Source organism: Protopterus annectens, chromosome 16.part0 (assembly GCF_019279795.1).
Source record: "Protopterus annectens isolate FY-2018-M chromosome 16.part0, PAN1.0, whole genome shotgun sequence".
Lineage (NCBI taxonomy): Eukaryota > Metazoa > Chordata > Ceratodontiformes > Protopteridae > Protopterus > Protopterus annectens.
Genome location: NC_056750.1, coordinates 799,554,755 through 799,580,550, shown reverse-complemented (window position 1 = coordinate 799,580,550; position 25,796 = coordinate 799,554,755).

Below are 25,796 nucleotides of genomic sequence, written 5' to 3'. Positions count from 1 at the left end.
ATTGTATACCTGTCTCTCACCCCTTTCATTTTATATATCTTATGATACTCTGTGAATGCCATTACCGCTTATGTCTTCAAACACATCTCCTCCTTTGTGAGTATTCAAGGGCTTCAAATTTAGCATCTCTTTTTTGCCTCATCCTTTTCCATGTCAGCAGCTTAGCCTCTGCATCTTCTCAGGCCTGCCAAAGATCCTGCTTTCTGTTCAGTTCTCCCTCTATGTTCACAGTATTTCCTGTGAGTTCATACCTTTAAGTTCTTCATCCCTCACCCAATTCAAGCATATTTGTCACCTTTTCATTTCCCACTCCAATTCGTTTTATCTTGTTTTATCTGCCCTTTCTCAATATTCTCCATTTTCCCAACACCCTTCTGTTCCAGGCAGCCTTCAATCCACCCCAAAGTACCTTCATATCCACCCCTGTTTTGTCCATGTTATCCATTACTGTCTCCTCCAGTATCCTGTTTAATCGCCCACTCTGTAGCTCTGCCCACTGCTGCCATATATTGGTCCATGACCTATCTCACCCTGTGTCTTCATCTTCCCTTTGACATGCACATTCATCCCTGTCCAGTTACCCCCAGCCCAGAGTTTCTCACCATACATGTACTTCTATCCAGTAAATTCACTTGTAGGCACCCTCTTTTCTTCTTCTGCAATATCCTAAAACATACAACTCTGAATCACCATTTAGTCCATACAAACTCCCTAGCACCCATTTCTCCCTATTCAGCCTACATCACCTACCACCACCCAACCTCTATGATATCAAGTTTTCCAGAAGTGCATTCCTCTTCAGAAGAATATCATTTTTTTCTTTCTCTCTCTAACATTAACATCTCCCAACAAACTTCTGCATGTATTTCTTTTTATCATTTTATTTTTCTCCAATGACCTGCTTCGACAATCTAACATCTTCTCTAGTCATTCTACTGACACATTAACTGCTTCCAGCACAGACAATCCAACAGACCATTTGTTCCCCTTGAGGTGTGAGGTTCAATGCTGAAGTGTGACATCATCTTTTGCAGGTTGAAAATTTTTCACTTTAGGCCTCTGGATCATTTGCTGCTTGTAGTGACAGTGTCAGATGGTATTTAGTTCCCATTTTGTTCACTCCTCTGCTATCCCTCACAAACTAGTCCCAAGAAGCCTCCTCCCCCCACTTCGACACCAACAATCTCACTTGCCCCCTCCTCTTCCTTTCCACCTCTTATTATACATTCCTCCTTCTTCCTTTTCCCACTTCCTTTATATCTACCCAAACAAAATAAATCATTGGCTTTCTTACACCACTTTACTACCCCCATAATGATTAGCCATCTAGTATTTCCAACACGCATTTTACAGATTAACTTCTACATCTCCTCTATCACTTTTAATCCACCTATTTTCATTTTATGCTTGTGCTGTCCAAGACCACTGAATGTCTATACATCACCTGCAGTCACTGTATACCCCCAAAAGTCTCCCTGGCAGCTGCCTCCTACCCATATACCCTCCTGTTACCCCTTAACCACCATCCATTGTTGCAATATTAAAATCTTTTACTTTCCTTATTCATAATGTGCAAAATCTAAATATGAGCAGGTGGTATATCTCCTTTACTAATGGTACTGTAAGTGCACTCCAAACCTCATTCTTGCTTATGGTCCACTCACATACCCACTTACACTGCATTCAATAACTAAACATACTTACAGTTTCTAATATTGTTTATTTAGAAAATCAGAAAGATCCTTTATACCCAGCAGATTCTTCCAGTTAAATGCAAACTTTATTATAACGCATTAACTGATCTTACAGAATTGTGTTGTAGAGGAAATGGATAATCAAGACACTCTGTACTCTTGAGTTTCATAAGATGCAGTCCACTGCCAAACTTTGAAAAATGAATACAAGTCCAAAACATTGTCCTTCAGCCAACCATTCATCATTATTTTATAATTAAGGAATTATGTTATTATTAACAGGATTAATTAATTCAAAGACATGCATGTGGAGCATTTCTCCCCGGGCCTCTGCTGAAAATTGGCTTTGTTCCAAGCTGGACTTTCCCAGTAAACAAATGTTAAATAAAAATAAAAAAATAATAAAAAATGATGTCAAACAAAATCCCTAAGCAGATCTGCACTATTAAACAACTTGCAACTTTAGGTGGCAATAACGAGCTAAGCCAGCAGACTGGACAACAAATTCTGCAAGTACAACAAAGGCTTTATTGAAAGTAAGCACTTTCGGTAGAGAGCAATCTCCCCACCTTCATCAGACAATAACGTAATTAAAAAGCACACTTCTTATGTATACGTGACAGCGTTCCAATTATTAACCTAATTGATTCATTGATTGGTGATTAACAATGTTTAAAAAGTTTTTTTTTAAATTCTCTCTGAGAAATCTTTCTAAAAACTCTACAAATCCATCAAATGGCACGCACAGAAATTCCTTTAAAATCTTTTTAAATATCTTACATTTTGAGGGTTCACAAAATGTATGTATGTATATGTATATTTAAAACTATGTATTTTTTCAAATTTTTACCCTAATAAAAACAGTATGTACTGAAAATATGCTAAAGATATACTATAAATAAATGTACTATAAATGTACACAATATGTGCCCACTGTTTGCACTATATATACTACAAGTTACACAAACAAATCCTTGTTCAATCATCATTCAGTGAATTAATAAACTGATGAACTAATAAATTGATAAATTAATAAATTGATAAATTCTAGGTCGAAAGGAAGCCAGAAAGATTTCTCAGAGAGAATTTAAAAATAAACTTTTTAAACATTGTTAACTGTCACGTATATATAAGAAGTGTGCTTTTTAAATACGTTATTGTCTGATGAAGGTTGGGAGATTGCTCTCTACCGAAAGCGCTTACTTTCAATAAAGCCTTTGTTGTACTTGCAGAATTTGTTGTCCAGTCTGCTGGCTTAGCTCGTTATTGCCACAAGTTTGCAGTTTTTGGTCCGGTTTAACTTGCAACTTTACTGGGTACCTTAGCTTGCCTTAAGTACATTGCCCTTGATAATTGTTTTACTAGTCCCAACATCTTATATTTAATATTCATTGGCATTTGTTTACTGGGAAAGTCCGACTGAGGAGCGTCCTTTTTCAGCTGAGGCTGAGGAGAAAAAGCTCCATTATACAGACATCATGGACACCATCTGCAATTTTCATCACTTGCAGTCAGTTTCATTCATGAGCAACAGTTCCATTATTCAGGCATCATTGACATCAGTTACATCACTTATAAACAGTTTCATTTAAAAATAACAGTTGCAAATGTCGCATATGAATAATTTTTTATAATAAGGAGTTATAGCAGCCCGAAGAAAGAATGAGGGGAGGAGGCACAAGGAAGATAAAGGAGCTGAGATGACAGAGAAGAATATAGCTGCAATAATAGTATAACAAGTTTTGTGCATGTCAAAGGAAAAAACTCCAAAGACCAATACACATAAGGTTCAGTTAAGGCACTTTAATTTACTTGCAGCAAGGAGACAAAAACCTGCAAATACAAGGATTTGTCTAACTACTACCAGGAAGTATGTTCATTCTTATACTATTTTATAAGACATGGCCTTCTAAGCTGACGTAATCAAACACAACTTTTAGCATTGTTCTACAGCAGATGTTACTTCAGATTTTCTGCTGACATGACTAGATTTCTGAGAAACTTTTCAGAAAAACAACCTGGCCTTGGTGACTATTAATCCGTTTATTGTACAGTGTTACTTTTCAAGGTACTCTTCTAATACAGATACAAGCAAATGCTGACTGCAGTTCATATTTTCAAGCAGGCTTTGTACTAATTATCTGTAACCTCTACAGCTGTGTATTTTCTCATGGCACAGCGGAACTTCTTGTCTGAGTTTCATATAAGCAGCATTGTTCTATTCATTATTTTCCTAACGCAAGCAGAAATCACCTGCTTCTCAGTAAATTTCCAAGGCATAAACAAGATTTCAGCTAACAGTACAAGGTCAGAAAGCAACTGCAGTTTGTACAGATTTGTGCAGTATGAAATAGAATAAATGTGTTAACTCTTTTCCAGCTCTAAATGCACTAAGCATATTGCTAATACACACATTAATACATATTTTTCTAACAGTGCAGCAGGGAGTTATGGCATGAATTCATGTAGTTATATTAGTACCAGTTTAACCAGGGGTAGTGCAGGTGAAGAGCCATTTGTCTATCGGGTGTTGCCTCAGTTGGCAGTTAAAGTATTTCAGGTTGCAGACTCTTCTAAAGTGGAATGGGACAGAATTCCAACTATTAGCAATGCAGTGTGAATAAAGGGAGTATCCTGCATTGTTATGTTTAGTTATGGAGAAGAAGGGTTTGTCAGTGGAGCACAGAGGTCTCTTATTAGTGTCAGGATGAATGACGGAGTGAAGAGATGGGAATCGTTCAAGGTTGTGTAGTAGTCTGAAGGTTATTATTAATTGTCAGTAAAGAGTTATTTAGTTTGAGACAGTCGGTAATATAATCTATAAAGCTTATTCATTGCATATTTGGCTTTATCATATCATTGTTGTAGTTTGGTTGAGAGAGGAGATGTGACTGGATAGGACAGGGGAGGGATACACTAGGGTGAGGAGTAGAAAAGAAGTGCCTGTGTTTTGCCTAGCAAAGTCGTAAGGTAGCGTATTCCTCTCTAGAGGCAGCCTGACTTTTAGTATGTCTTTCTTATGGCCTGCTGAAGGTAGAGATCAGATTTCAGGTGGTCATCTATAATCACACCTCATAGTTTTCTGGGAAGAGAAAGAAAGCTGGAGTGACCAGTAATAGTTTATTTTTTATTTTTTAATTTATTTTTTTTTTGGGGGGGGGGGATTCAGGAGGAGTTGTGAGTTGTCGAGCCAAGCTTTTACTGAGAAGTATTTTTGGGTGAGTGTTTAGAGCATGTGTAGTATCACAGCAGCACATATTAGAGTGGAGTCATCGGCGTACTGCACTTGGGCTCTTTGGATGCTGTGTTTAGGTCCTTGATAAATAAGTTAAACTGCAGTGGTCCTGGGATGGAGACATGTGGGACTCTGATGGATAACAGAAAGAAATAAGCAAAATAATCTTAGAGGTAGCTAAGAAAACAGTTAAAAGAGAAGTCGGGTTTAACCCATATAACCCATAGAGAGAAAGTTTAATTAGCAGAATTTGATGACTGATTGTGAATCAGCCTTGGACAGATCAAGAAATAGGGCTGAGGACAGGAGACCTAAGTTTCCATTGTGAAACTTAGAAGCGCAATGGTTGTACTGTGATTGGGTCTAAAACCATGCTGTGAGGGAGAAAGCAAGTTATGAGAAGTAATATATGTAGTAAGGTAAGAGTGAATACATCTTTCCAGGATTTTAGATTAGGGTGAGAGAATGGTGGTTGGTCTACAGTTTGTGAGCTCAATTGATGAGCCGCCTTTATGGAAGGTTATTATAGAAGATTTTTTTTAAAATGTAGGGACATATTTTTCTTAGATAGGATCATTTATTAGACTTAAGACAGGGTATGCAAGGCTATCTTAAGTGAGTTTGAGGTATTCATATGGAAGTTGGTCAGGAGCAGTGTTTTTTGTCTCATGGGTATGTAGTTTTTTTTGTTTTTCTTAGTTGTAAATGTTAGCATTGGAGTCAGTGTGAAGGTCTGGTGCGGCTTCAGTGACTGGAATGGGATGATTGGATTAGTACTAATTATGTTTTGTAGGCAAGAGGTTACTGTGTTTATAGAATGTGAATTAAACTGTGAAACAATGCATTGAGGATTATTCGTTTAGGATGGGCTGGGTTGGATAGATTTTCCAAGATTGAACAATGTATTTATTGATTTCCAGAAGTTCTTAGATTGCCTGATGATGAAGTTACTACTATTTATGACTGTGTTGTAGTGATAACCCTTGTAGGGCAGTTTAGGGTATCTGATTCTATAGCTTAGTGGTTGCTATGCTATCTAGTAGGGTGCCACTTGTGGCAAAATCATTGGGGAAGATGTTAGGATAGATTCTCTAGATTTGGCCTTATTAAACTGAGTTGGATTCTTAATCAATAGACAAAACCCATATAGCTGAATTGAATTTGTTAGGTTTTGTAGCACAGTCTTTTGCCAGTCTATGTCAACCTCTCCTAGCAATAATGACTCAAGTCACATGGATTTTCAAGTCTTCAACCACAACTGGAGCATAGATTAATTGTGCCTTGTTTTCAGTGTGTACCCTCACAACAAATCCAGTTTTTAATGATCCATCTCACCTCAACTCAAACATCTGAACCCTTTTATCTACTAAACTTCACCAGCAGCTGAGTACCTTAAATCAGAAAAAAAAGAAAACATCATCAGGTCAGATATCTGCAATACACATCTTTACTCCTGTTCCACTTTTACCCCCGGCCATCTCTCATTCTGTTTTCACCTCCAACTATACCCAAATAAGGACATTCTGCTTCCTCTTGGGGCAGCCTTACATTTTTCTTCCAGTCACCATCTCCAAATGCTACCAGTGGCATCTGCTTTTCCATCCAACATGGTACGTAGGCTCCTAGTTCCTCAGGCAACATTAGTGGTTGATATTAATTCCAGGCTGTTCGCTAACTGGACAAACCATTTTCCTCAGTGGCATCTGCTTTTCCATCCAACATGGTACGTAGGCTCCTAGTTCCTTAGGCAACATTAGTGGTTGATATTAATTCCAGGCTGTTTGCTAACTGGACAAACCATTTTCCTCAGTGGCATCTGCTTTTCCATCCAACATGGTACGTAGGCTCCTAGTTCCTCAGGCAACATCAGTGGTTGATATTAATTCCAGGCTGTTTGGAAACTGGACAAACCATTTTCCTCAGTGGCACCTGCTGTTCCATCCAACATGGTACGTAGGCTCCTAGTTCCTCAGGCAACATCAGTGGTTGATATTAATTCCAGGCTGTTTGGTAACTGGACAAACCATTTTCCTCAGTGGCACCTGCTGTTCCATCCAACATGGTACGTAGGCTGCTAGTTCCTCAGGCAACATCAGCGGTTGATATTAATTCCGGGCTGTTTGGTAACTGGACAAACCATTTTCCTCAGTGGCACCTGCTGTTCCATCTAACATGGTACGTAGGCTCCTAGTTCCTCTAACTGGACAAACCATTTTCCTGTTATTCTTCACATTGTTTTGCTTCTCCTGGCCTTGTACAGCCTTGCGCTGGTGCATTTCTTAACAGGGATCAGATGTCCTCCTTTTAACTTGACCCCAAACTGGAACTTATATCTCAGGTAATACTCTAGTTTCCCTCTCTTTTAAATTGCTTTGTATAATATGGCAAACAATCACTCAGCTTTCCGGGCTTTGATAACAGAGACCTCCACCTCCTGGACAGTCTCCGGGTTTTTTGGATTTTTTTATGAAACACTTCTCTCCACGCTACCCTCATTGCCCCTTCAGAGATGCTACATTCCATTCTTCTCTTTCTGCACCACAGCTAGTCTATCAGGGTACAGAATCCAGGCAAGTGCACAAACCTACCTCATCTACTGCTTGGCTTTCCAGTATGCTTGAAGATCCGCAGATGGGAAACTAAAAAGTCATTTGCAATCATCACTCTATAGCCCGCAATACAATTCCCCTCAAATCCCTATATATTTTACTAGCCATCCCATTAATGTGTTGCTGTGTAGCTTTACAATAAGCAAATCTCACCAAAGAACAGTAGAATTTGGGTACTTATTTCAACCATGTATGCTCTGTCTAGCTTCTCCCTTAGGCCTTCTCCCACCCAGGCAAGCTTTTTAACTCATCCTCACTCACATAATAAAAACCAGGCTCCCCTACACTGTATAAAAATCCAACAATGATTGTGGTTTTCTGCCTAGCACATCTCTGCATATCTATGAATTTCATCTGCGGAGCATGGGCCTCCTTCCTAATGGCGAGGCCCATTCATATTCATTGATCACTATCTAGATACTGTCTTAACTAGGTTTTTGGCTTTGAATCACATTATTTTATTTTTCTTTAATCAGCAACATCTCTTGAGATGCACAGTGACATACAGGGAAAAAAAACCCTTTCTACAGCCTGGGTAACCTGTGTTTGATTAGCAGCTTGGGCATCTGAGGCCCTGACAGGGAAAAGACACATTTCTGGAGGGACGGGAGCATGTGTACACAAAGTGGTTGTTGAAGCTTCCTATTGACAACTAGGGAGTCAATCACCAGATTTTTTTTTTTCTGAATTGTCGGTGGGGCAGCTTGCCAAAATCATCTCAATGCAGAAGTGTGGAGCAGATCAGTGCAGTTTCCCTCAGGTTTTTACATGCAAATTCCAGGAACAGGAAACTGGTTAGGCCTAAAAGTGAGAAAACAAAACAAAAAAAAAAAAAAAAAACAAGGCAACAGTATAAAGCACGGTCCTGGGATGTCTTATTTACCATGTTGGTCCTGACCTGGTCAGAATAAGTCTAGAGATGGTTAAGGAAAGGGTTTGCAGATCTGACAATATATGGAGGTATCGGTATACATTAATGGATGGCTACATGGGGAAGGAGAAGCAAACAAATAAATAAGTAACTTTTGTTTGGCAGTTAGTGCAGGAGATTAAGGGTACAAGCTGTTAATGAACAGCATCCTGCAGTACAAGGTTTGATTCCCTCAGACTTCATTTGCCTCCTGTGTGACTTTTAACAAATCACTTAACCAGACAGTGCTTTGGGGTAATTGTGCTAGGCTCCTCAATGGTTTCCCGGACCTCAGTGCTAGTGAATACTAGGCTCCTCAATGGTTTGCTGGACCTCAGTCCTAGTGAATACATGTGAACGTGTAACTATGTCCTACTCTCTCTCTTTCTCACACATTTGCTGCGACCGTCATCAGGAGGCTCAATATCTGCAGCGTTCAGTGAAGCCTTTCGTCTGCAGATTCTCTTAAGGCAAAGTTTATTTTCCTTGAGTAATCTGCAAGAAATCTGTAGCACTGAAGTTTAAAAATCTTCATCCATTCCCAGTCACACCTGCTGCAGGCTTACTGAGTTTTATAAGCTGTGGCCAACTTCATACAACCATACCTCTCAACTGTATAGATTTTTGGCTCATATTTTTGGTCTGTTCCTTATAAAATTTGTTGTTTTCTGATAAATGACTGGGATGATCTGAGGACTGAAGTCACTAAATAATGACATACATTTGAGTTTCAGATGTCATATCCTTCAGAAAATATATGTTAAAACAAACCCTGTTACTCTAGCAACTTTCGAAGTTTATAAGAGCAATATTTAAATTATGTCCTCATGTTTGTGCCTTTGTCCCCCCATTTTGTCAGGCTTTGCTTTGCCCATATTTCTTGCACTAAGAGGTTGGGAGGTATGCATACAACGACTTCTGTACCCCGCTTCCAATGTGCTCCTTTTATTTGTGTGTATAAATTTCACATTTCGTTCTGACCATTCCTTATATAACGAGCACAGAGTACCAAACTATATGCAAATGAATACATCAATATCTGAGCTATATTACCAATGACAGTATAAACATACTGTGAGGAAGCTAGCATAAGTTCCTGTAGCTATTTAAGCAGTAAACAAACAAACAAAAAAGTTTTGTGCAATTGTAGTCCAGCTAAGCTACATAACACCTCCAATGCTTACAAGTCTTCAGACCATGCTTAAGATGTTGTATCCACTGTATTGCAAGTCCCCATGCAGTATCCTTCATTTTTAATTAAATCATTTGGCTGCCATTCTGTCTGCAAAGTTATGAAATCAATATTTTTGTAGCTCTTTAGTTTTATTATATGAAGTCTAATGAATCAGATGCAGACTGCTAAACAAGCAGACTGGAGAGCATACACTGGAATGAGATTTTGATAAAAAAAAAATGAATTCCTCAAAATTCATTTGCTCTTCTCTCACTGTAGAAAGTATGCCTAAAAAAGCTAAAGTTAATTATTTTGTTTCAGCAACTGCCCTTCTACTTAAAGACTTCTTTCCCTTTTGCATCTCATACTTGGAATATTCTCTGGAGGTGGGGGCACTTCCAAAATTCCAGTCATAATATTATCACACTGTCTAAACCAGCCAGGTGATACAAAGAGTGACCACTTCATTCTTCTAAGAAAGAATTTAAATGTCTATTACACTGCTTCTTTTGTTATGCTGACTATATCCTATGCATTCCATAGGGTGGCCACGGTGGTGCAGCGGTTAGTGTTGCCACCTCACAGCAAGAGGTTCTGCAGTTCAATTCTCAGCTGGGGTGCCTTCTGGGTGGAGTCTGCATCTCCTCCCTGTGGTCGTGTGGGTTTCCTCCGGGTGCTCCGGTTTCCTCCCACATCCCAAAGACATGCAGTAGTTGGATTGGACACTCTATACTGGCCCTAGATGTGAGTGTGTGTGCTTTCTGTGGAAGGTTGGGTGCTGGGTTGGCAACTCTGCATCGTAAAACTCCACTACCAATCATGAGCGGACAGATGATCCACTGTGGCGGGAAAAGCCGAAAGAAAAAGAAGACCCTATGCATTCCATACTACTCTGGTGAAATTATGAGTTACAGTAACCTACATTAGTGATTTAAGTTCAAAAGTCTCTTCACATATGAGGTCTACTTTTTATCATTCTGTCAGCCAATGCAGAGGATTAAGTCTATAATGTATTAAAAAGCTACTTTCTGTGCTACTGACTATGATTCTGTTTGACAAATGTGTGACTCTGAGCAAATCACTTAACCATATGGCACTCCTGCGTTGAGCCCAAGAAATATCCATGCAGAAAAGTGATCTAATCCAAGGTAACAAATGCAGAAATAAATAAACAAACAAATACTCTGTAATGTTTCTTTCTTGCTATCTAATTAATTTAGCTCAGAAAGCATTCTTTCTTGTTTTAGATTTGGATACAGCATGCCTTGGGTAATATCTGCTTATCCTTCCAGCCATACTTTCATGTCTATGCTTGACATGAACAATCTGGTTACCTCTCATGTCTCCTTGACTGTTTATCACTCATATGTACACTTTTACAGTGTGATAAGTTCATCGCATATAGTTATCTCTTATAGTAGACTTTGTTTAGCTATTTAAATTCAGAGTGATTTAATATGAGCAGTCTAGTATGCTGAATTTACATACATGAATACTTATTTTTATATTTAAGGTGATAGGCTTATTTGTTTCCCCTTCTGCTCATTGAGTTACAAAGTCATTGCCAGAACTCTGGGGACCAACAACCATATTGCGTTTTCCACTGTTAAAGCTAAGGTCAGTATATTTGTCACCCCCAGCCCCAAAGCTGACCAGCTAGCCCCTATAGCTGCCTACTTACTTATTTATTGCAACATCATTGCTGGTGTAGCATCCCACATCACTCTATGGGTGGTCAATCCTTTCCAGGGAACAAAAGCAATTTAGTGACCAACACTTACTACTGACTTAAGCACCAGGTAGCTGACACCCACAACAACAGCATTTTTCACTGAAGTTTCTACTCTTCTGAAGGTTTCTTTCTGTCAGCAAGTGATACACTCCTCCCTCCTACTCTGCACATTCTGCATCTCCTTAGGATGTGCTATATTAATACAGGCTCTGACAACATATATGTACTTATGACTATTCTTCTGGTCTCCTTCAGAAGATTGTGTTAGGAAATTTATCATGTTCTCTTTACATAAGAGACCTCATCAATGATAGGTCACTCATACAGCTTCCATCTTGTTCCTCAAATTTCAGGTCCAGAACTTGAACCCTCGCTGTCTGCATTGTAGTTTGGCCTACAATACATATGATAATGGGGGCCATACAATATACATTATTACTCTACCATCCTGCTAAATTAAAAATTAAAGATGTCTTGATCTGCCCAGAGTACCCCCAAAATTACATAAATGGAAGCCAAACAAGATTAGACCAGCCAGTGAACCTGTAAGCACTTGATTGTAAAACTTGCAAGGGGCTGTTTTTGCAACTTTTGCCTTTCCTTTCTGGCTCTCCTTTGTTTAGTTGCTCTCAAATTTCTGTAGCTAATACTTATGACCACAAACTATAGATATATGCCTCTCTCTGATGTCCAATATAAAATTACAAAATTTTTGAATTGTATTTCAAGCTCATTATGTGTAGCTAAGATTAATGAGTTTCACCAAGTAGTTGCATATGATGTCCTTTCTGTGTTTTTTAGCTAGAAACATCCTACTTATGGCTGAGAGCATCAGACCGGGTTAAACATTTCCACTAAACTATTTTTTTTCCTGATGTCAATATCTTAATAAAATTTGGAAGAAACCACTGCATAATTTTTCAAGAAGATGACACATTCTACTAGCAAATTCTCTCAGTGCTTTTCAGAATTTGTCAAACTTCAAGTTTATATGAAAATACAAAATGTTCCCAAAACTATTGTTTGTTCTAGAAGAGCACAAATGAATTGTCCGTGAAGATTATCCTTTCATACATTTTGAACTCAATCATACCATGCTTTTAAGATATTAGTCTAAGAAATGTCAAGTCAGAGACCTCTAAAACCCCAATAAAGCCCCATTAAAATATATGGCAATTTTCTGTGCCTCTGATGCTAAATGTAAGAGATGCATTTTGAAGTAAGAGGTTGAAATTTGCAAAATGTATGTGCCTGTGGACAGCATTTCTATTACTATATTACCTAGGGTACATACTAGCTGTCCTCAGTGCTGTAATAAACTATAATGCAAGCACCATTACTGAAACAGCAATGTATCCTAACTGTACTATTACAGGCAAAGAAACATTGTCTGTGCTATGAGTAACATGGGATTTCACTTCAGCAACACAGCAGGGACATTCACATATAACCGTGGAAACTAAAGAAGGCAAGACTATACATTAGATTAATGAAAAAAAAGTGTGTGTGTGTGTGTGTGTGTGTGTGTGTGTGTGTGTGTGTGTGTGTGTGTGTGTGTGTGTGTGTGTGTGTGTGATGTTTCTAACTAAAAAGCTCAGAAATAAGTGCTGTATGTTTAGCACTTTAAACTATCACTCCAAAAGGCACATCATCTGTCTGGGGTTAATGGCACAAGGAGGCTAGTTGTACAAGTCAAAAATAATCTAGTTGTGAAATTACAATTATTTCCCTACAATTACCACATCACTGAATCAAAATTGTAATATTAATACAATATTAATATTCATTTTTAATATTAATATGTCAGTAACATTCTGCACACAATGCACAATTCTATAACTATACCATTACTATTTATCTATATCATTGTTATATATTTAGCAGGTAATGGGTTTATATCACCTATTTAGCTTTTAGCATTCTTTACAAGGGATATATACTATATTTTTAATGGATTTGCTTCCATTTAGTTACATTGTTACAGTGTTTTTCTTTAAGGTTGCTAGCTACAAATTTTAAATCTTCTACATGCCCAGTTCTTTTAAATGGTGATCATATGAATGACCATTATTCCATCTGATGAAGTCTTAAATTATTCAAGACAAAAGTGCTTATGGATTTAACAGAGGAGATTAATAAATTAAAGTTTTAACTGGATTTAACTTTGGATTGTGTTATTTGATGTGCGTTTCAAGATTTCACTGCTCATAAATATCAATAAACAAATACATTTGCTCCTTCCAAAAATACAAAAACACACCAAACTTGGCAGTGCTGACTATACATATGTGCAGACACACTCACTCACTCACTCACACACACACACACACACACACACACACACACACACACACACACACATGCATGTCTGCATATGTGTATATAGATATTTATATAAATAATGCATGTATGGAATCACAGTGCTTATCTTAGACCCCTACTCTACACACTCACTGACATAACAGCAATGCAGTGTATGCTGTACTTTAATATTCCTTTGATTCCTTTCCCCATCACCTGCTCTCTGATGTCATATGGCCAACACCCTGTGTTCATTTTAATGTTCTGCACTAACAGCACACTTCCTCTTGGTGTCCACCATGATAGATTACCTTAGTCATTTGTGTAGAATGTTATAACATTATATTATCTATCTTCATCATATCTCTGCCTGGATAGTGATCAGTGGGGTCTGTGGATTTAAATGCAGTCCACGGACAGCAGTGATTATATTCAATATGAGGAAAAATATAACACTATTGGGAACAGGAAGTAAGACCACTTTGCATGCTTAGGGATTTTCCCCCTGTATTTCATAGCATACTGGAGACTATATTTTCAGTCTGTCTCTGTAATTGGTATTACATGGGAGCAGGTAAAAGTCCATGTATTATAAAGAATTATGGTTGAATCTGTCCAATTAATGAATGTCAAATTATAACTGAGTGGTTATATGTTCTCAAAGTGGATCCGAATATTTACCTCTTCAGCTTCATTCCACTCTTGAGGTAGATCATTTGGCAAACATCACTTGAAAATATAACAGCTTGGTTATAATCTGAAACCCAATCATGACCCTCTGTGTTAGTAAAACTACAACAAAGCTACAAAATGCATACAAACTGTATAACACTTGCAATTATTATTGTATGTAGGGATTCAACAGTTCTGTAAAGCATTAAATATTGTGGAAAACACTATCTAGAGTACACGATATATAACTATTTTTTGCAAGATGTAATTAAATGTAGAACGTAAAATGTACAGTGCAAAACTGTAACAGTTTACTTGTAGTGGCAAGAAGGACAGCAGCACTACAGCAGGATTAAAAAGATAAGAAGGACTGCAGCAGGATTAAAAAAGGTAAGAAGGACAGCAGCACTACAGCAGGATTAAAAAGATAAGGACAGCAGCAATACAGCAGGATTAAAAAGATAAGGACAGCAGCAATACAGCAGGATTAAAAAGATAAGGACAGCAGCAATACAGCAGGATTAAAAAAACAAGAAGGACAGCAGCACTACAGCAGGATTAAAAAGATAAGAAGGACTGCAGCAGGATTAAAAAAGGTAAGAAGGACAGCAGCACTACAGCAGGATTAAAAAGATAAGAAGGACAGCAGCACTACAGCAGGATTAAAAAGACAAGATGGACAGCAGCACTACAGCAAGATTAAAAAGATAAGAAGGACTGCAACAGGATTAAAAAAGGTAAGAAGGACAGTAGTACTACAGCTGGATTAAAAAGATAAGGACAGCAGCAATACAGCAGGATTAAAAAGACAAAAAGGACAGCAGCACTACAGCAGGATTAAAAAGATAAGGACAGCAGCACTACAGCAGGATTAAAAAGACAAAAAGGACAGCAGCACTACAGCAGGATTAAAAAGACAAAAAGGACAGCAGCACTACAGCAGGATTAAAAAGATAAGGACAGCAGCACTACAGCAGGATTAAAAAAACAAGAAGGACAGCAGCACTACAGCAGGATTAAAAAGATAAGAAGGACTGCAGCAGGATTAAAAAAGGTAAGAAGAACATAAGCACTACAGCAGGATTACAAAGGTAAGGAGGACAGCAGCACTACAGCAGGATTAAAAAGATAAGGACAGCAGCACTACAGCAGGATTAAAAAGGTACGCAGAACAGCAGCACTGCAGCAGGACTAAAAGGTAGGGAGGACAGCAGCATTGCAAGATTACAAGGATAAGAAGGACAGCAGCACTACAAGCAGGATTACAAAGGAAGGAATGACAGCAGCACTACAGCAGGATTAGAAAGGAAGGAATGTCAGCAGCACTACAAGCAGGATTACAAAGGAAGGAATGACAGCAGCACTACAGCAGGATTACAAAGGAAGGAATGTCAGCAGCACTACAGCAGGATTACAAAGGAAGGAATGTCAGCAGCACTACAGCAGGATTACAAAGGAAGGAATGTCAGCAGCACTACAGCAGGATTACAAAGGAAGGAATGTCAGCAGCACTACAAGCAGGATTACAAAGGAAGGAATGTCAGCAGCACTACAGCAGGATTACAAAGGAAGGAATGTCAGCAGCACTACAGCAGGATTACAAAGGAAGGAATGTCAGCAGCACTACAGCAGGATTACAAAGGAAGGAATGTCAGCAGCACTACAAGCAGGATTACAAAGGAAGGAATGTCAGCAGCACTACAAGCAGGATTACAAAGGAAGGAATGTCAGCAGCACTACAGCAGGATTACAAAGGAAGGAATGTCAGCAGCACTACAGCAGGATTACAAAGGAAGGAATGTCAGCAGCACTACAAGCAGGATTACAAAGGAAGGAATGACAGCAGCACTACAGCAGGATTAAAAAGACAAGAATGACAGCAGCACTACAGCAGGATTACAAAGGAAGGAATGTCAGCAGCACTACAGCAGGATTAAAAAGGAAGGAATGACAGCAGCACTACAAGCAGGATTACAAAGGAAGGAATGTCAGCAGCACTACAGCAGGATTAAAAAGACAAGAAGGACAGCAGCACTGCAGCAGGATTACAAAGGAAGGAATGTCAGCAGCACTACAGCAGGATTACAAAGGAAGGAATGTCAGCAGCACTACAGCAGGATTACAAAGGAAGGAATGTCAGCAGCACTACAGCAGGATTAAAAAGACAAGAAGGACAGCAGCACTGCAGCAGGACTACAAAGGTAAGAATGACATCAGCACTACAGCAGGATTACAAAGGTATGAATGACATCAGCACTACAGCAGGATTACAAAGGTAAGAAGGACAGCAGCACTACAGCAGGATTAAAAAGGTAAGAAGGACAGCAGCACTACAGCAGGATTAAAAAGACAAGAAGGACAGCAGCACTACAGCAGGATTAAAAAAACAAGAAGGACAGCAGCACTACAGCAGGATTACAAAGGTGAGAATGACAGCAGCACTACAGCAGGATTAAAAAGGTAAGAAGGACAGTAGCAGTACAGCAGGACTATAAAGGTAAGGACAGCAGGATTAAAAAGGCAAAATGGACAGCAACACTCACTACTGAGTTAAGCATCAGGTAGCTGAAACCTACAACAACAGCATTTTTTCACTAAGGTTTCTACTCTTCTGAAGGTTTCTTTCTGTTCAGCAAGCGATACATTCCTCTCTGGTACTCTGTACATTCTGTATCACCTTAGGATGTGTTGTATTAATACAATCTCTGACAACATGTATGTACTTGTGACTTCTGGTCTCAGTCAGAAGATAAAATTTATCATGTTTTCTTTACATAAGAAACCTTATCAATGATAGGTCACTCATACCTCTTTTATCTTATTCCTGTAATTTTGTGTCCAGAACTTGAACCCTAGCTGTCTGCATTGTAGTCAACAACACGTATGATAATGGGGACCGTACAATATACATTACTATTCTGCTATCCTGCAAAATTAAAAATTAAAGATGTCTTGATCTTGAAGAAGGACAGTAGCACTACAGCAAGATTACAAAGGTAAGAAGGACAACAGCATTATAGCAGGATTAAAAAAGTAAGGAGGACTGCAGCAGGATTAAAAAAGGTAAGAAGGACAGTAGCCTTACAGCAGGATTAAAAAGGTAAGGAGGACAGCAGCACTACAGCAGGATTAAAAAGGTAAGAAGAACATAAGCACTACAGCAGGATTAAAAAGGTTAGGAGGACAGTAACACTGCAGTAGGATTACAAAGGAAGGGAGGACAGCAGCACTACATCAGTATTAAAAAGGTAAGGAGGACAGCAGGATTAAAATGGTAAGAAGGACATCAGAACTGCAGCAGGATTAAAAAGGTTAGGAGGGCAGCAACACTGTTGCAGAATTAAAAAGGTAAGGAGGACAGCAACACTACAGCAGGATTACAAAGGTAAGGACAGCAGCACTACAGGATTAAAAAGGTACACCAAACAGCAGTAGTGCAGCAGGACTAAACGGTCAGGAGGACAGCAGCAATACAGCAGGATTGCAGGATTACAAGGATAAGAAGGACAGCAGCACTACAGCAGGATTACAAAGTAAGAAGGACACCAGCAATGCAGCAGGATTACAAAGGTAAGGAGGACAGCAGTACTACAGCAGGATTACAAACGTGACAGCAGCACTATAGTAAGATTAAAAAGGTAAGGAGGACAGCAACACTTAATAGTGAGTTAAGCAGGTAGTTGAAACCCACAACAGCATTTTTCACTAAAGTGTCTACTCTTCTGAAGGGTGGTTTCTATTCAGCAAGTGATACATTTCTCCCTGCTACACTGTGCATTCTGTATCACCTTACGATGTGCTGTATTACTACAGGCTCTGACAACATATATGTACTTATGACTACCCTTCTGGTCTCAGTCAGAAGATTGTATTAGAAAATTTATCATGTTCTCTTTACATAAGATACCTCATCAATGATAGGTCACTCATACAGCTTCTATCTTGTTCCTCAAATTGTAGGTCCAGAACTTGAACCTTAGCTGTCTGCATTGTAGTTTGGGCTACAATACATATGATAATGGGGACTGTACACTATACATTATTTCTCTGCCATCCTGCTAAATTTAAAATTAAAGATGTCTTGATCTTGAAGAAGGACAGCAGCACTACAGCAGGATTACAAAGGTAAGAAGGACAGCAGCATTATAGCAGGATTAAAACAGCAAGGAGTACAGCAGCACTACAGCAGGATTGCAGAATTACAAGGGTAAGAAGGACAGCTGCACTACAGCAGGATTAAAAACGTTAGGAGGACAGCAGCACCCCAGCAAGATTAAAAAGACAAGGATGGCAGCACTACAACAGGATTAAAAAGACAAGGGCACCAGCATTACAGCAGGATTACAAAGGTAAGAAGGACAGCAGCATTACAGCAGGATTACAAAGGTAAGAAGGACAGCAGCATTACAGCAGGATTACAAAGGTAAGAAGGACAGCAGCATTACAGCAGGATTACAAAGGTAAGAAGGACAGCAGCATTACAGCAGGATTACAAAGGTAAGAAGGACAGCAGCATAACAGCAGAATTACAAGGTAAGAAGGACAGCAGCATTACAGCAGGATTACAAAGGTAAGAAGGACAGCAGCATTACAGCAGGATTACAAAGGTAAGAAGGACAGCAGCATTACAGCAGGATTACAAAGGTAAGAAGGACAGCAGCATTACAGCAGGATTACAAAGGTAAGAAGGACAGCAGCATTACAGCAGGATTACAAAGGTAAGAAGGACAGCAGCATTACAGCAGGATTACAAAGGTAAGAAGGACAGCAGCATTACAGCAGGATTACAAAGGTAAGAAGGACAGCAGCATTACAGCAGGATTACAAAGGTAAGAAGGACAGCAGCATTACAGCAGGATTACAAAGGTAAGAAGGACAGCAGCATTACAGCAGGATTACAAAGGTAAGAAGGACAGCAGCATTACAGCAGGATTACAAAGGTATGAATGACATCAGCACTACAGCAGGATTACAAAGGTAAGAAGGACAGCAGCATTACAGCAGGATTACAAAGGTAAGAAGGACAGCAGCATTACAGCAGGATTACAAAGGTAAGAAGGACAGCAGCATTACAGCAGGATTACAAAGGTAAGAAGGACAGCAGCATTACAGCAGGATTACAAAGGTAAGAAGGACAGCAGCACTACAGCAGGATTACAAAGGTATGAATGACATCAGCACTACAGCAGGATTACAAAGGTAAGAAGGACAGCAGCATTACAGCAGGATTACAAAGGCAAGAAGGACAGCAGCATTACAGCAGGATTACAAAGGTAAGAAGGACAGCAGCATTACAGCAGGATTACAAAGGTAAGAAGGACAGCAGCATTACAGCAGGATTACAAAGGTAAGAAGGACAGCAGCATTACAGCAGGATTACAAAGGTATGAATGACATCAGCACTACAGCAGGATTACAAAGGTAAGAAGGACAGCAGCATTACAGCAGGATTACAAAGGTAAGAAGGACAGCAGCATTACAGCAGGATTACAAAGGTAAGAAGGACAGCAGCATTACAGCAGGATTACAAAGGTAAGAAGGACAGCAGCATTACAGCAGGATTAAAACAGCAAGGAGTCTTTCATACAGAAGGTAACCCAGTGAAGAACAGAACTGAAGAAACAAGTATTCTGATGTTGCAACATTAACATTTTCACTACTGTGTCACCTCATAAGCCATTCACTTGTCTTGAATTTACTTGAATAGCTACTGAATAATTAATAAGTAATTCAGGATACTGTTTTATAACATATTGCCTTCGATGAGGTGTTTTGTGGGTCCTAAGGCAAAAAGTGGTAATAGCCTATGACTTTAATAAAAATGAATTTGAAATTGAAATAGAATAGCAACAAGTACAATTTATTTACAGAGAATCTGAAGTTTTATGAGTTATGCTTAAATAATTTTTTGTTGAGTTTCATAAAGTCAGACAACAAAATGAAAGGGACAATTCCTTATACCACAAGAGTAAATAGTTCACAAATGCACTATTACTGTCATCTAAGATGAAGGGCACAGGTGTGTAGCACTACATGCTGATTGGTGAAGCAGGCATACATATGAAGGCACTCAGCAAAGTAATGTGCTCAGTACAATTCACAATATGCAAAACTACGCAGTAATGTAAGCAGCCTGAAGCACCGTGGACACAGATGTACACCACAGCAAGCAAAATCAACCAAAGTGCCTCTAAAAAAGTGTAGAGTAACACCATAATGTATGAATGCTATCTCTGTGTTGCAGCAAACAAGAGGACCTGAATACAGTGTAAACATGCACAAACACATATAGTACTTACCAGAGAAAATGTACTCGTGCATGTGCAGTGAGGCAGAAACCTTGAAGAATGATGTATCACATGTACTTGCATCTGTATCTAAGGCGCTGTGGTTCTGCTTCATTGATTTATGTTTTGAATCTCTACAAACTGCTTTAGTGGCCACAATGCCAGTGAAATGCACACTGCAACGTGGCCATGCATACTGTAATGTGGCTACTAAAGTCTACTGTAAACACAGGAGGTACAGAATAGGAGCAGACTGTGCTTCATTAAAACTGTAAAAAAGTGTGCTGATATAACTAGCATACTAGGATAAAGCCTTCACTACAGCCAAAGTAACCTGAACTGGATTAGCAGCTTGGGAATTAGATGGAGATGTCACAGGGAATAGGCATGCCTGTTATGGGGATGGTCCATGCCAGTATGCATATTGTTCTTCAAGCTCTCTAGTGGAGGCCAGGACTTGGAACAACTGCCAGACTGGACATGTGGGAGGAATTTGGAACCATGGTTTGCCTAAGGCCTTGGGTGGCCACATCCTCAACAGACTACTCCTTACTACCTGATCCCACCTACAACCAAGAAACATGGGCCATGACAACATATGTGACTTTGCTGGCTTCTGACTCCAGTGCCCCTTCCAAGCCTGCCTGTGCTGGCCTCTGCTTGTAGAATGTCAGATGCTAGGTGGAAGCACTCAACTCCTCTTCCCTGTATTAGGGAAGCCTGATCCAAGGGGCTAATAACAGGTGTGAAGGTCAAGATGAATGGGACCAAGAACTGAATAGCTGATAATCAGCTGTGGGCTGATGCAAAATTCAAAATGCAGTGGACACAGCGTGCTGTATTTTGTGCGTCTACAAACTCCATATAATTATACGATTTCCATGCCTTCATTTTATAACATAGCACATCCACACAAAAGACACATGCATGAAAGTGTGTTTACATTTCTGTGATAGTTATTCAACCCTCATCTGTATTTAACTTCCCACTCCATGGATCATAATTCTTCCATCACCTAACCATCACTCACTCCTGAACCACCATGTTGAACATTTCTAAATATTCCCCCACTACAGACAGAAACAAAATAAAATTCATTTTATGTAGGGCATATAGATTGTAACGCTGTATCTGTGCCTTGCTGCTCTAGAACAGCATATCCATTTTTGAATAAGTACTCTGTGTGGGGTTGCAAAATGTATGTTTATAGCTTTATAGGTAGGTAGATAATACTGGACTATACATCTGTAGACTATTACAAGCCTAGCCAACAGCCAAAGGTCAGAATCAAACCCTGTACCTTTTATCAGTGGGGGAAAAGACCTTAACCATTATGCCATAGGCCTCTGTGGAGTAGATCTGCTAGGTAATCCAGGATGAGAGGTAAGGAGGGCAGTGTTGTGTCCGCTTCTTTAGAGTGAATCCAGGAACACTACCCCTTCCACTTATCAGCATAGGATTTCCTTGTACTAGTTCTTCTGGCTTCAGGAATGATGTCCAGCACCTGCTTGCTTAGGCTGGCCACTGGAGGAGAATTCAAGGAATAAGTCAGGCTACAAGGTTCAGGGTTTGTAGTTGCGGATGCAAGATCTGTCCCTCCTGCTGAGTGAGGAGGGTTATGATCTGGGGTAGGTGTCATGGTGGTACCAGTGACAGACTGCACAGTAGAGGGTACCAGTGCTGGTGTGGCCAGTCTGGAGCAATCAGGATTGCCCTTGGTCTTTCCTTTCTTATCTTGAGTAATACTCTTGTAAGAAGAGGCAGAGGGGGGAATGCATAGATTGAGAAGTTTATCCACTGGAAGGATAGGGCATCCACTTTCCAGGCCCTGCTGTGATGTGTCCTGGTGCAGAATTTGCTGAGCTGGTGATTGTAGGGGGAGGCAAACAGATCCACCTTTGGGGTCCCCCATTTCTGGGTTAGAAGGCTGAAGGTGGTGAAGTCTAATTGCCACTTGTGTGGGTCTAGGAGATTTCTGCTTAAGTCATCTGCCAGAGATTTTTGTTTTCCTGGCAGGAATTGAGCTTGCAGATGAATATGCATGGCCAAAGCCGTGTTTCACAGGGTCATGGCTAGCCTGCAGAGTGGGTGAGAGTGGGCTTCCCCCTGCTTGTTGATGTACCACATCACTGTGGTGGTGTTGTTTTTTTATTTGCAGGGGTCTTGGTGAGAGTTGTGATTTGAAAGCTGTCAGAGTGTGCTGAACAGCTAGCATCTCTTTTTGGTTGATGTGCAGATGAATTTGGCTTGGGATCCAGTGGTCCTGAATGCACTTGTCAGCGGGATGTGCCCCCCAGGCATAGTCTGATGCATCTGTGGTTAGGGTCTGGGCAGCATGGGGTTGTGTAAAGGGAATCTCCTCGTTGTGGCTGCATGCTGCTGCCCACCAAAGAAACTCTGTCCTTAGACAAGGCATGGTAGGTATGATGGTTTCCAGGTCCTGAGAATGTTGGCACCAAAGACTTTTTAAGTACCATTGAAGCTTCCTCATATGCAGTCTAGCATATGAAATTAGTAGAATGCAAAAGGTCATGAAGCCTAGAGCCTGCAGGATTTTCCTTTCAGATAGCTGGGTTCTGGTGGCCATTTGAGCGAAGTAGCCTGTTAGGCTTGTTTTTCCTGGAGTAAGGAATGCCATCTGTGATGCTGTGTCCAAGCTTGCTCCCAGGAATACAATCTTTTGACTGGGGACTAGTTTTGATTGATTTTCATTGATAGTGTACCCCAGGGAGGTTAGAAGGTCCTTTACAAATGTCAGGTGCTGCAACAGCGTTTCCTGACTGCCTTCCTGGATCAGACAATCGTCCAAGTAAGGGTATATTTGAATATTTCTCTGTCTGCAATAGGCAATGGCTGGAGCCAGGCATTTTGTGAAGACTCTGGGAGCAGTGGATAAGCCAAAGGGAAGTGCAGAGAACTAATAATGCATAGATCCTGCCCTGAAGTGTAGATATTTCCTGCAGGATTCCCTGACAGGGATGTGCAGATAGGCTTCCTTTAGGTCTAGGGTGGCTAACCAGGCATCTTTGGACAGCATAGGAAGAAGCTGCTGAAGGGTGAGCCTTTTGAATTTTGGTACCACCAGGAAGGTGTTTAGAATGAAAAGATCTAAGGTTGGGTGCCAGGTGCCCTCTTTTCTGGGTACCAGGAAAAGTCTGGAATAAAACTCTTGGCCTATCTGGTCTGCAGGAACAGGTTAAATTGCCCTTATGGAGAGCAGGGATTGAACTTGGTTTTGTGACTCTGCCAAATGATTTGGAGGAAGGTCTGGGAACCCTTTTGGGGTTGGCAGTGTGTGGAAATAGAATTTGTACCCCTGGGATACTATGTTGAGGATCCCTTTTTGTTGATGGAGGTCCAGTTTTATGCATGGTGGGCATGTTTTCCTCCTAGGAGCACGAGCAATTGGACAGAGGTGAGGAGAGGAGTTGAGAAGTCATTGTGAATTCTTTCCATAAGGGGGTGGCTTAGCACTCCCTGTTTTAGAAATGGAGGTACTCCATTGCTTAGATCTGTGCATACCCTGAGACTGTAATCTGGGAGGGTCTGTTTCCCCTTGGCCTAGTTTGAGATGGCCTAGAGGGGGCTGGAAAGGACCAATGTTTCGAGGGGCAATGCCCACTGAATCTTGGAGGCTACACTTGCAAAAAATCTTTGACTGTCTGCATAGACTTAGCCTTTTCTTCCATATTTTTTAGAACCTCTTCTGCTTTGGTGCCAAACAGATTGTTCTTGTTGAAAGGAGCGTCCAGTTATTTTGATTTGACATGGTCTGGCAAGGTCTCTTCCTTAAGCCAAGCATGCCTTCTAAGTACAGAACATGTGACTGCTGCCCTGCAAGATGCTTCTAGGGCGTCAAACCCACATTGCAGGGTATGCTTGCTGACTTGGCTTGCAGAATGCATTAACTCCTGTAATTCTTTATTTTCTGCCCAGTAAGGAAAGGTAGATCATTTTTGCTTAACAAGTTCCAAGGTATGTTGCTGGTATTTCAGCATGTGGAACTGGCAATTCAATGCCCTAATGGCAAGAGTTGTAGAGGTGTATACTTTTTTACCCCATCTGTCTAAAGCTCGAGAATCCCTGTCTGAAGGGGTGGGATTCTTAGCGGTAGTTGCTTTTATGCCTTTAGGCCCTTGGCAGATGACCTCTGGGTCAGCAGTAGGATTTTTGAAAATAAATTTGTCAGAGTCAGGGACTCTGTAGTATCTGCCTGGTTTCCTTGGAGCAGGGGGTAAAGTATCAGGAGTTAGACTGGATTCCATGAAAATATCCAGAACAGGAGGGATAGCTGGCCTATGCTGTGGCAAATCTAAAAATTCCCTGAGTCTCTTTTTGGACTGAGGATAATCCTGGCATTCCCAGTCGAAATGCTTTCTTAAAGAATGCAGGGTTTCACCAAAAGAAAAATCCTCTGGAGGGGAAGCAGAAGGAATGGATTCCTCTGCATCTGAATCCTCATAAGCAGATAAAGGCATATCTTCATATTCAGAAACCTCAGAGTCGTTGGACTCCTGGTCAGTTAAAGCTGCTGAGGACAGGTCTCTTTTTCTCTTAGCAGAGGGAAGGCTGGCTTCCCCTAATCAGCATGATAAGGTCTTCTGCCATTTTAAGCATTTGAGATTGTGGTAAGGAAGCAGGTGCTTGAGTTTCAGTTGTCGTTTTTTTAGGTGGAGCTCATACTCTTGGCCTTAGAAACTAGGTAGTTTTAGACAGAACGGAAGACGTGAAAGAAGTCGTCGGTTTGTGCCAAATATCAGTAAAGTGAAGAACTTCCTCGGAAGCCAGTGAATGCACAGTGGCTCTGGACCCATCCTAGGTAGAGACATCAGCAGGTTCCATAGTCAAAGAAGAGTCTCGCAGCATACCGGACTCCGAACGGGTCTCAGTAGAGGCCTGCAAATCCATCAAAGTGGGCATCAGAGGCTGCAAAAACACCTCACTGAGTACCAGCGAACTGGTGACTAGCTTAACGGAAGCGTCGTCGGCAGTTTTGGACCTGTGCGGTCTGTCTCTGTCTATATCCTTACATTTTTTCGGAAGATCGGTAGTCGGATGACTTACCAAAGCCAATTCAGAATACGGAGAATGAGAGCGAAAGTATTTAGCGACATTAAGGGCCCGACGACGAATAGTTCAGGCGTTAAACAAAGCACAAAACCGACAGCAAGGTACATCGTGG